Source organism: Leptosomus discolor, chromosome 1 (assembly GCF_034619465.1).
Source record: "Leptosomus discolor isolate bLepDis1 chromosome 1, bLepDis1.hap2, whole genome shotgun sequence".
Classification (NCBI taxonomy): Eukaryota; Metazoa; Chordata; class Aves; order Leptosomiformes; family Leptosomidae; genus Leptosomus; species Leptosomus discolor.
The window spans coordinates 92,995,347-93,007,562 of NC_141391.1; positions in this window are offsets into that span (position 1 = coordinate 92,995,347).

The window sequence follows — 12,216 nt, forward strand, 5'->3', positions numbered from 1 at the left end:
TTTGATTTCCCTTCATTTTCCAGGCTATGGCTATACTCCAGAGCAGCTGCAAGACTGTCAGACAAATAATGTGTTACCATACTAGGCAACTAAAATTAAAGGGAATTTGTCCTTCAACATCAGTGAAGCTACTTATTAAGACAATAAAAGGTTTTAAAATCTAACTGAAGTATTTTTTATCTTAATCTTTTCCACTTAAATGAGATACAGTATGTTAACAGTATGTTAACATCCTTAGATAATGTCATTGTTATCAATTCCTTTCAGAAAAAGATGGTCATTGAAAAAATTGAAAATTATTATGTAAGACCTTGAATGAGCTAAAGCCTTTTTACTGTTTTCAGAAGTGTTTTCAGGAGGGTGTAGCTGTACTTTTCTATGGTTTTGGACAACACCTAGAATTGCTTCAACTAAGAAGATATGGGTATGGTTTTGAGCAATAGTTTTTAGGATTCCTGCCATCCCACCTCCCCAGGATGGACTGAGCTAAGTGAGACAACTGAAAGGACTGGAATGACACACAGATTTTAAATACTATAAAATAAACTTTAAGCAAGACAAGATAAAAGTTTAAAGTAGAGAAGCAGCACCATATTTCTTGAGTGAACCATTCAGTATTGGTCAATACAATAAGAGAAGAAAGATTTTAAAAGCGCCTTGAAGCTTTAAATAAATTTATCAATAATGAGATAAAAGGACAGCATATTTCTGTTGCCCCTTTTCCAAAGTATAAAATAAGCATTGTGTCCCACTCTCAAATCTGAGCTCTGTTTTAAAGAAAGATACTAATGTGCCTCATTTGCAGTTTATCAATGAATTTGACCATTCTAGCTTCAAGGAGATACATAAGATGACTTTGTTAGGAATGGCAGACTTTGACAGAACACTTCATTTCTTCCAGATGGCCACTTTCTAATGTTCGTAAATACAATTTACTGTTTTCATCTATTTGCACATTTTTACTTAACCCCAATTTATTTTCAAGTAAAAACTAGCAATTCAAGCTCTAAAGTAATCTAACCGTAGATATCAGAAGTAGAAAAAAAGATCTTTATCTGTTAATTTCTTCTTCTGCAGAGCTTTACTCAGATTAAGTGCCCATGTTCATCTTTTTTTTTCAAGGTAAATTCAGTATTATTGCTTAATAATGAAAAGAAATCCTCCTCATACCACACTAGACTCTTGGATAAGGCACAGCATCCTAAAAACATGTGCTCCTGCCAAACAGTCACTTTTACTAAATGGCTGAAGCCCGATAAGCAGGATCATCAGTTATTCTTATGGGACAACCCGAGCCAGACATAACGGAACAAGAAACAACACATTTCTCAATTTACAATATGTTACCATAATACGAATGTATTATGAACGAGAAATAGCTTTACAAGATGGCACATTACTTATTCATTAGACCAAAGGGGATCTTCATAAAAGCAGTGCTCTAGAAGCTGCTTTTCTGTTTACCCTGTCATACTCAATAGAAAGAAACAAATGTTAGTTCATGGGGAATTCAGAGTTAAGTTTTTCTTTTAAAAGAGACTTTGCCATAGCATTTCAAAAAGTCCAAATTTAATTTTTTCATTTTAGTTTCCTTAATTTTTAATTAGGTAAAGTGCCATGTGCTAAAAATATGTTTAAAATGGGTCTCAAAAGTGAGACTTAAGCCCTAAAGATGCCACAGGAAAAAGACGTGATGCCATTCTTTAGTAAGTTACTGTATCACCTCAGAGGAACTTGAGCAAAGAAATCTACAGTTACTTTAAGCTTTCATTTGCTTCCCACAGCATTTAGATAGTTTTGCTTAATGAATTGCCTTAAATTGGATAAATCCAGCCAAAGTGGATTATGTTATTTATTGTCCTTTACTGTGCAGAATATACTTACTGATCAGAACAATCACATCATTTGTCTCCAAGACATTTCCTAGTGTTTACCACACTTCAGAACATAGACTTCCTAGCTCCTTGTGCTAAATTATATCAATGAAGTGCTTTGCTGCTGGATATCCCATTTTATTTTCACTTGTACACAAAAACTGGCCACCCTAAAGTAATCTGTGTCTAGAAAAAGTACAGTCTGTACAGAACTATATTTGAACATTTTCCAAGTACACCACTCAAAACGTATGTGTACTATCTACCATGTTACCACATATTTTACAGGAGGTTAATGTTCTTTACAACATCAAGCCACTTTCAAAACAAAAAAAAAAATTAAAAATCTAAAAGCTTTGTAAGCAGCAGTAACCAGGTTTATTTCTAACATCACTTTATTATATTGTATGTTCAGACAAGCCACCACCTTTCTATTTTTAAATATAACATTTCAGCATAGTGAACAACTGGGCACCCCCTTTCAGAAGCACAGGTGTTGTAGCTCTATCACACACAATCAAAACTTAAGATTATATTGTAGTCATGACAATGCACAAGGCTATTGGTTTATTTTACAGATAAAATAATTACAAGTCATTGTGAAACTGTTTTATGTAAGAACCTCCGGCAAAGTTATTAATTCAACCATTTAAACTTTAGATTGATCTATGAAACTGCTGGCAATAAATTGAATGATTAAAGTATTGTTTTGCAATCTATGTCTGACAACTCTGAAGCAGTTTCCTTAACTTCAGCAAAAATACAGGAAGCCCCCGGCATATCAGAGAGAAGCTACAGGCCAAACAATTTGAGATGAAAGAACCAGGAGTTATGCAACTAGAAATTATAGCATAGTTTTATATTTTTGCATTAGTGCTACAGTACGAGTATTGTAAACAGCAAGAGAGGATAACGTACCACAGGGATTAAAGAAAAATTATATAGTAAGTGCTTCCAAGTTTTACACATTCCATTTAAAAAACAGAGTGAAGTCTGATATCAAGAACTTAAGTGCACTAAAACATTTTCTGTAAAACCCACTACATATTAGACATCTTGAGAGAAATAAAATGCTTTATCACAGAAATAATCAAGATTCTGTTCACACAAGCTGAAGAGGCCAGACAAGTTTTGTTTCGCATTGTACTAGCATCCTCCAGGCTCAGCTTGCTAATTGCATTAGACTCTGAGCATGTCTAACATACTGAGAGAATTATGATCCACACAGAAAAAACCTTGTAGTCGTCTTCTCTCTAAGATGTGCATCATACTCAAGCTTCTCTTATGAAACCTTCATCAGGGAACAGAAATCCTCAGCTCCCACTCCCCATAAAGAGCTCGCACCCATACCTCATTCCATACAGGTCATTGTGGGCACTTATCACCCTCCTGTATGGCAGCCATGCCATCCCCAAAGAAAAGAAACAAGTTTCATCCAGACTTGGAGATAAGCAAGCAAGAAAAAAAAAAAAAGAAAAAAAGCAAATCAACAGGTAAAGACTGGAGTACTAACAAAGACCATGGCTGCTCTCGGTAACGACCTTCTCACAATACTGCGTACGCTTTCAACATTAAGCACTGGGTCATGGGATTAAATTCCCATCGTTGTTCAAACATGCAAGAAGCATTCCCTATATATGATAGGTAACACAGCAATACGCAAGCACAAGTCCCTTCTGCTACGCAACATATAAACCCCTGTCTGGTTCCACCTACCCTCAGGCTTTTCAATGTGAAAGTGTTCAAATACTGGTTATATTTAGAAAGAACTAATGCAACAGCGATGATTTCAAAAGACATAATTAAGGAATGGAAAAGCAGGCAATATCACTAGACACAGTTAAGGAAACTAATCAACAGGCTATTCCTGAGTTCTTTTCCAGTGTCCCATTATTCAAGTGATGATGTTTCACATTTTGCCTTAAAAGACTAACAAAAGTCAGGAGGGTTGTAGGGCTTGTTTGGTTTTTTTAAACCAGTGTTTTCTGATACTCAGCTTCATCTCATGCTTCTAGTCTCTCTCGAGTAAAAAAAAAAAAAAAAAAAAACAAACAAGATATCCATAGTGAAAATAACCTCACAAACCAAACCACCAAAATACTTATTTGTTACAGGAAGGCTAACAAGCCACAGGCACAAATATGGAAAATAGCACTCTTAAAACAATCTAAACTAATGCACTCCAAAGAGCACATTACCAAAATAACCTTATGATCCTGTCACCCAAAGTCACTGGTGAGGAATGATGCCAAAGCAGACAAGCTCTCAGTTCATTAAGACAGTACTGCAAAGACCACAGATCTCATTAACATCAAGCCTGTAACTCCCACCTTTTCACAAGTGCCAGAGACAGATTGTATACCGACAGATTTCACTCCATGTTGCTTTTTCAAACCAGTTACTTTTACTACTGGTACCTATGAAAACAGATTTATTTTTTTTTTCCCCCCCAAGGTTAGACTATGGAAGTAAAAACTGGTCTCAAGACAAATAAAACAAGCTACTCTATTGAAAAAAAAAAAAAAAATCAATTTGCCCTAATACAAAACTAAGTATACAACATCACATTGGAGGCTTACACTTGAATTCGGAGATAATTTTCTAATCCTTTCAGAAGCTACATCTCATTTTCAAATCTATATACACTGTAGTACTGACAACAGCTTTTGCTTTTTACCCTGCTCCATTCATATATTCCCCAGTCCGTGCTACTCTGAATTTTGAAGTTTATACAATAAGTCTTATTTCAGTCTCCAAAATTTTATAGCAAGAAATGTAATGTTTTGCAAAAGAGGAGATTTTAGATACAAAGGGTTTAAGGCATAAGAATGCCTGTCCTCCTTTCCTAACAGCCAAACATAACAGCTTGAGTTAAAAAAAAAAAAAAAAAAAAAAAAAAAAGAAAAATAATCTGGCCTACCAGAAATAAAGTGTCATACTTGTAGTATATAATCAAACAGATTTGTAAGATGATTGCTATTTTTGGATGTGAAGTCAATTTTAATTAGAGTGCCCTAAATTTAGGGCCTCAAATTAGAGTTTTATGGTCCTCCTCCCAATAGATTTCTAGCACTTATTTGTCTTTTTCAAATACACTAATGTCTCTGCCCTGTAAAGTACATGGAAATTCAGCTGACCTCTTTTTAGATTGTGATGAAATTACCTCATCAAGATTGAAAGAGCCCTCGCCCCTTCTAAAGCAGTTTATTCACTAAATATAGCTTTTGAACCTTAATTCCTCCATTTTAAATTAAATCTGCTAAATTAACACTAAGCATGTCTCTGCAAACACTTCAGTAATGATAGTACAGAAGAGATGCATTGACTTTCAATTCAAAAAATTTTCCTGAGCAGAATCCCTGAAAAGAGTATCCATGGATACCCAGGTCCACCATCTCCCTCACTACTTAAGTAAACTCTTAAAAGTTACATCTTGCTCACTTAATTAGCACAAAACCTCGTAACAAGCCATATTACCATGGTAGAGGAAAACTGACAATTTCAAGTCAAAAGCTAAACCAAAGGCACACCAGACTGCAAGCAGCATTTGTTGCTTGTATCAGCAACTAATTACTTAAGTGCAGAACAAGCTAGTTTTGAAGGCAGATAAATAAAGTGGTTTACAAATGTATTTTTGTCAACAGAATTAGTGAAGAGAACTGTAGTAATAGAAGAGAATAATAAAGAAAGCAATGGTAATGCAGAGACTACCCGTGTCCTTCAATGTGCTAACAGCTGCATGAAGCTTAAGAAGAAACAGGCAGGAACATACCATCAATTTCAAAACAGTTTTCAGTATTAAGAATAGTAGAACTTGGCATTTGATATTTTAAAGAATCACAACTGGGGGGCTGTTAATCATTTTAAAGAATTAAATCTTGCCAGATAGAAGTGTATTCCTCGGTTGAGAAAACTACTAAAGCAAATTAATTTTTAGAAAATTAAAAAATAGAGTGTCACTAGCAAAAGTAAAATATCTGGTGCTTAACTGCATGAGACCACAAATACAAGTTTGATTCAGTATTAATTTTTCTGCCACGAAATCTGACAGGAAGTTTCTCCAACCCTTGACTGAATTTGAGCAGTTCTATTTTTGTTAACCTCTATGATTCATCTCAAAAATATTCTCCTAGGAAGACTTACTATGTTGAAAGTAACAGCTCCAGCTTGGAAATATATCGGAGACTCAATTTTCTGCAGAAGTCTCTAGAGCAGTATTACGCATAACAGCTCTGTAAAGCCTGGATCCATCCTTGAGTGCGGATTAGGTTAAAGATCAAAAAGCCTCTGTAGATCAGATGTATTCACCACCCAGGTGTACACTTCTCTTTGCTCTTCTTTGACAGACACTCTCCAGCCTATTCAACAACTGTACTACCAGTTTAAAACTGTGATACTCTCATGCATTCACGTCTCATTATGGCCATTTCTTAGCACTTTGATCACTGAAGCCTGAATATATCTAATATGTAACTCTTTAGCTTGTCACAGTCAGGCAGTTTCTTTCCCACATATTTCCAAGATACCTAAAACACACCTAAGAGAAACAGCTCTTGGGAGTTAGTGATATTTAAATTGACGCCATCACATCCAACTCAGGTTTACCCTGGCATCATCATCCTCTCTTGCAAAAAAGTTTCCATCATAAGAAACGTTAAAGTCCTGCCAGGTAATGGAACACCATACACAGTGCATTCTCACCTCAGAAGAAAGGGTTGTTCCCACTTCTTGATTTTTTTGTTTTGTTTTGTTTTGTTAATTTTATTGAAAAATCAACATTACAGAGAGCAACCTGTTTTCCAAATGTCATAAGATTTCTGAGGACAAATATTTGAGGACTGCATTTAGTAACAACCCTTGTGTTAAAATGAGGGAACCCATGAATACTGGGCAGCATGCGTATCTCCACCTGAAGATGGAAAGTGCATGTTAACCGATTCACACATACTTTTCCACTGATACTGATTATTCTCCCCTTTGGTTAGTTGCTAAAGGAAAGTCTCCAGTAGTTGAAGAAATGAAATGCATTTGAAATTTCAGCTAATATTTATATGCTTTCTCAAGTGGAGACTTTAAAATAGTTTGTTCTCTTAAAGTCAGCTAGTCTTCCTCAAAATACACTTTGAAGAAAAGGCAGCTGAATTCAGCCCTCAGCTAAAACTTTGATGAACTCAACTTCATAATTTTGCCACTGTTATTGTACATGTGCATATAATGAACATGATGTACAAAAAAAAGTTTTAATTCTGAATCACCACCTAAGACTAAGCCTTCACAAAACATACAGACCGAGATCAAGACAGAGAATTTACAGGGATTTGCCACTAATGGTGAACTGCAAAATCAATGTGTTAAGATAAGAAGAAACAAAAACACTTGTCAGAAGTTATGCAACAATGCAGCAGCACCATTATTTTTAGGTAGTGCCCTTCTGCGAAACTTTGAGCATCTCTTCAAGGTACCAGGCATCTTCAGTCTCCACTAATGTCAGCTAAAACCAAGGATAGTGTCATGACATAATGCTAGGTCACGGAAGAATAAGACTTCCCATCCCAGTTTATTAATTCAATTTCCCCAAATGGTTCTTGTAAACACTGCATTCCTGGTTTTGTAGGGTTTGGTTTTTATTAAAATTTATCATATGATAAAATGGGTTTGACCTACTAGAAACTTTTCCCAACTGAAGAAGTGATTATGGGATTATTAATAATCCCATAACTACAAATATTAACAGTTGTCAAGACCCAAAGGTCACCGGGTTCAGACATGTTTCAGTGTTCAATACTGAAGGAAACAAATTGACTTCAAAGTTCTAAAAGCAGAAAGATCACAATTGCTACATGATTTCAAATGAACAATAACCTAACCCAAACTGTCCAGTATGAATACAGCTCTTCCTAAAGTTCATAGATGCTGTATAACAGACTCTGAAAGATAAAGATAGTAAGAAAAAAAGAAAATATCGTAGTTTAGAAATTATTATCTAAGAGTCAATCAAAAGTTCCCCCCTCAACACTTTTAACTAGGGTTTGGTTTACTGCTCTAGTAAACCTATGAAGATTGCAAAATACCATTAGGAAAGTAAATGGACTAAATTCCACTTAATAATGGAAAAAATAACACACTGTACTTAGTAACACCACTGAAATTCTTCTACAATATCATCCACCATGCAAAAACATTGCTACAGTAAGGCATTTTTAAGGGCACTTTTTTTTTTAATTTTGATTATGAAAAGAACTATTTAAATATTTAAAACCAACTGAAGACATCCATATTTATCTAACTGGTTCTTTCTAGTCTCCCCACATTTTATGCTGCACTAGTAGAATTATTCTTGTGGACTCAGGGCAGTGTTGGAGTTGAAGCAAACACAGCTCCACCAGGAGAGACAGTGACTGAGACTAATAAAGTCAAAAGAAATTAGACTCTGCTGGGACTGGGCTTGAATCTTCAAGTTTTTCTAGCAAAGAATCAATGCCTTTTTCATCTTGTTTTTTTCATAAGCTTAACGAGATTGACCAGGGTTGCTTTTTATTGTTTTTTGTTTGTCTGGTTTTTAGTTCTTTTGAATTTATAGTCTTAATCAAGTTCGCTGTTATGGGTCCAGTGCACAAGGGTAGAGAAGAGCTGCATTAGGCACAAAAGCAATCGTATTTGAAGGCTAAACAAACACTCAAGCATATAAAAGTCTTGCTGTTCTAGAACAAACACAAGTTGACTACAAAGTAGGGTGGGGTATTTTTTCTATACAATGAATAAACAAAAAAAAATTTAAGGAGCTTAATGTAGCGTATTCCTGTTATTAGCATTGATAGAAAAAAAAGACTTGTTTTGCCAAATTGTTTTTAGTCAGACAAGAACAGCAAAACAATTAAGGTCTGCAATCCCACAGCACTAAGACCTTCACAAATACTTAGCAAGGAACATCGTTTACAGATGAGTGGGACAAACAAAAAGACAAGAGAGGTCTAAGAGAGGTCTAAAAGCAGTCTGGGACTTGACAGGCTGGAGAGGTGGGCCTGTGCAAACATGAAGTTCAAGAAGGCCAAGTGTAAGGTCTTGCACATGGGCTGGGGCGATCCCAAGCACAAATAATGAGTGCATCGAAAGCAGCCCTGCAGAGAAGGACTTGGGGGTGCTGGTGGATGAAAAGCTGAATACGAGCCAGCAGTGTGCACTCGCAGCCCAGAAAGCCAATTGCATCCTGGGCTGCATCAAGAGAAGCGTGGCCAGCAGGTCGAGGGAGGTGATTCTGCCCCTCTATTCGCTCTGGTGAGACCCCACCTGCAGTGCTGCGTCCAGCTCTGGGGTCCCCAGTGTAAGAAAGACATGGAGCTGCTCGAGTGGGTCCAGGAGGGCCATAAAGACAGTCAGGGGGCTGAAGCACCTCCCCCATGCAGACAGGCTGAGAGAGTTGAGAGAGCTGTTCAGCCTGGAAAAGAGAAGGCTCTGGGGAAACCTTATAATGGCCTTCCAGTACTTAAAGGGGGCCTACAGGACAGGTGGGGAGGGACTCTTCATCAGGCAGCATAGCGATAGCACAAGGGGTAATGGTTTCAAACTGAAAGAAGGTAGATTTAGATTAGATGTAAAGAAATTCTTTACAGTGAGGGTGGTGAGACACTGGCACAGGTTGCCCAGAGAAGCTGTGGCTGCCCCTCCCTGGCAGTGTTCAAGGCCAGGCTGGATGGGGCTTGGAGCAACCTGGTCTGGTGGAAGGTGTCCCTGCCCATGGCAGGGAGGTTGGAACTACATGATCTTTAAGGTCCTTTCCAACCCAAACCATTCTATGATATGCTTAACAACCAAGAGGGTTTATTTAGCTTTTTTAAGTGGAGGGGTTCTCTGCAGACAAATGCATGTGGACACAGACACACAACCCATAGGTTACATCTGGACTAAAGATATATGACAAGAATCAACATGGTGGTCAAAGAGGAACAGCAGCAAGGGCTGAGAAAAACAACATGGATATGCAAGTAGCCCAGCAAGCAAGCAAACTATCCAAAAATTTAAGACAACACTCCAGTGAAAAATAATCACACTTGAGTGCAAAACAAAACTACCAATATCAAAAGGGTACAGGATAATATTGAATCTCTTTTTTCCTCCAAAGCAGTACTTTGTAGGGATGCACTTCTCTTACAGCCTCAGGTGAGTCTCAACACTTGGATCATATAAACACATAGGTCCTATAGCCCAGAAAGAGACAGTCTCCAATATACCATTTAGGTCCAGAGGAGCTGCAAGGAATCCCTCAGTCACAGCATACATTTCCAGCCATACTACAGGGCATGTGGGCTTTAGTTTCTCATTTGTCAGCCACTGAACAGTTGCATATTAGCTGCAGCTGCTACTGGCTTTTATTATTGGAGGAAGGCACAAGGGACATATTGATAGAACGTTTTTGCATTTTTTCCTCCTTCCTTCCCTCGCCACAACTTTCTCCCCATCCCCATATGTCTCAAGGTCAGAAAGGACATGCCAGTTTAAGAGTATGAAATTATAACAAGTTTGTGACTTCATAGTATTGGGCGATTAACTATATTTTTTCACTGAAGAAATCCATTAAACAAGTAAATGAGATCGGCACTGTGGGCATCAGAGCCTCATGACTAAAACTGATGTTCAGAGCCAGCCCACCACAGTTTGTCTTCATGTAGACATTAAGCAAAGCACAGAGCTTCAGAGATGCAGAATACTGGGGGTTTGTTGACATTACAAAAGCAAAGAGTATTTGCTTTTCCTTTTCCCTCATCTTTTTAAGGGAATTACAAGTTTAAATAAAACCTTGTAATTCTCTTATACTACTTTTAATAGAAAATGCCATAGCCACCAGGAAGGTAAGGTCATTAAAAGCCAGTGACTTTCTTTAAGCTCACCTGGCAATGCCCTGGAGAAGTCAAGATCTCCTCCCCAAAAGAATCATTGTCTTGATTTTTCCAACAACCTTAGGGGACAGCAGAGAAGCACAGGAGCCGCACAGGAGCAGCACAGCATGGGGAAAGCTAGGCAGACTGAGCAGCAAGAAGATTCTGTAGGAACGGACACAGAGAAACAGAGGGTGGAAAAAATACCTGGGCTAGAGAACGGATGCTCTGGAAGTCACAGACAACAATCATCCCGGTTAGCTCAGACTGAGCATTCCAGGTGGGTACCCAGCAGCCCACAGTGAGACCAGGGAGTGCTTTTCTAAGGGGATAAAACTCTGAGCCATCCACAAGCTATTTCTTATTCCCCCTGCTACTTCCAGACTTCCCTCCCTATTTCTACCAGTCTTCCCCAGCACAGCTTCATAGGTCTCTAAATCCAGCCCCCAAAACAGTAAAGCCATTTCTCCACCTTTTCCATATACAATACTGCCCACAAATACTTCTTATACACACTATGTGCAAGAACACCTGCTGTAGCAAAAAATAAAATGGTGTTCAAATACAAAAATGTGAATGGGAGTTTCAGCTAGAGACTGAAATGGAAGGTGACTGAAATTGATAGCAGGGATTTTCATAGAAGCAGGCAAAGTGAGAGAAGGGAGAAAGAAGCTTGACTAGAAATAGGAAAAAGGAGCAAACCTGCCTTGACCACCACCCAGCTTGCTGACTACAGGAATAACTGAGGCATTCCTGGGTATACTGCAAGGCACTTCCTTAGAAAGTGAATTGGGTTGAAACCCCAGAAATTCCACTGCAGAGATCAACAGATGATGTACTTTTAAGCAATACCTGTAATATAGTTGTGCTCGTATCCATAAACAAACTGACGCTAAACCAGGGATAAAGAAAGATGCTGAATTTCAGTACAGCACACTGTGGGCAGAGAATAAATCTAAAAGAAACATGTACAGGAATAAAGCAATGCAGGAAAAGCTACAGAAAGGAAATAGAAATTGTTCAAAGATAAATTCAACTATGCTTCTGGCAACAATTCTAGCAATAAAGGCAGTAACACTGAGAAACAGCCAATGTAGATAAACAGGCAAGTACAGCAAATAATCAAGGTTAAGAGACAGACATACACACAGCACCAAAATACTGGATATACAAGAAGAAATACACAGTAAAGGGACTGAAAAATGACAGTTGAAAAGACAGATCACAAAAGCACACTTGCCCAACATGTTCTGGAGAGAAATATATTTTAAAAGCACTTTAACTACAGCAAGTTGGAAAGAAAGGATATATGAAAGTAAAGTTTGAAGGATGGCAAAGGTAACTTTGACAGAAGAGGTAAAACCAGTTATTTCATCTCTCAAAAAGGATGAAGATCCAAGCAGACACTGAAGTCATACTCCTTTTATCTACCCATTTGATATTAATTGGCATGTGTAAACTGAGGACTA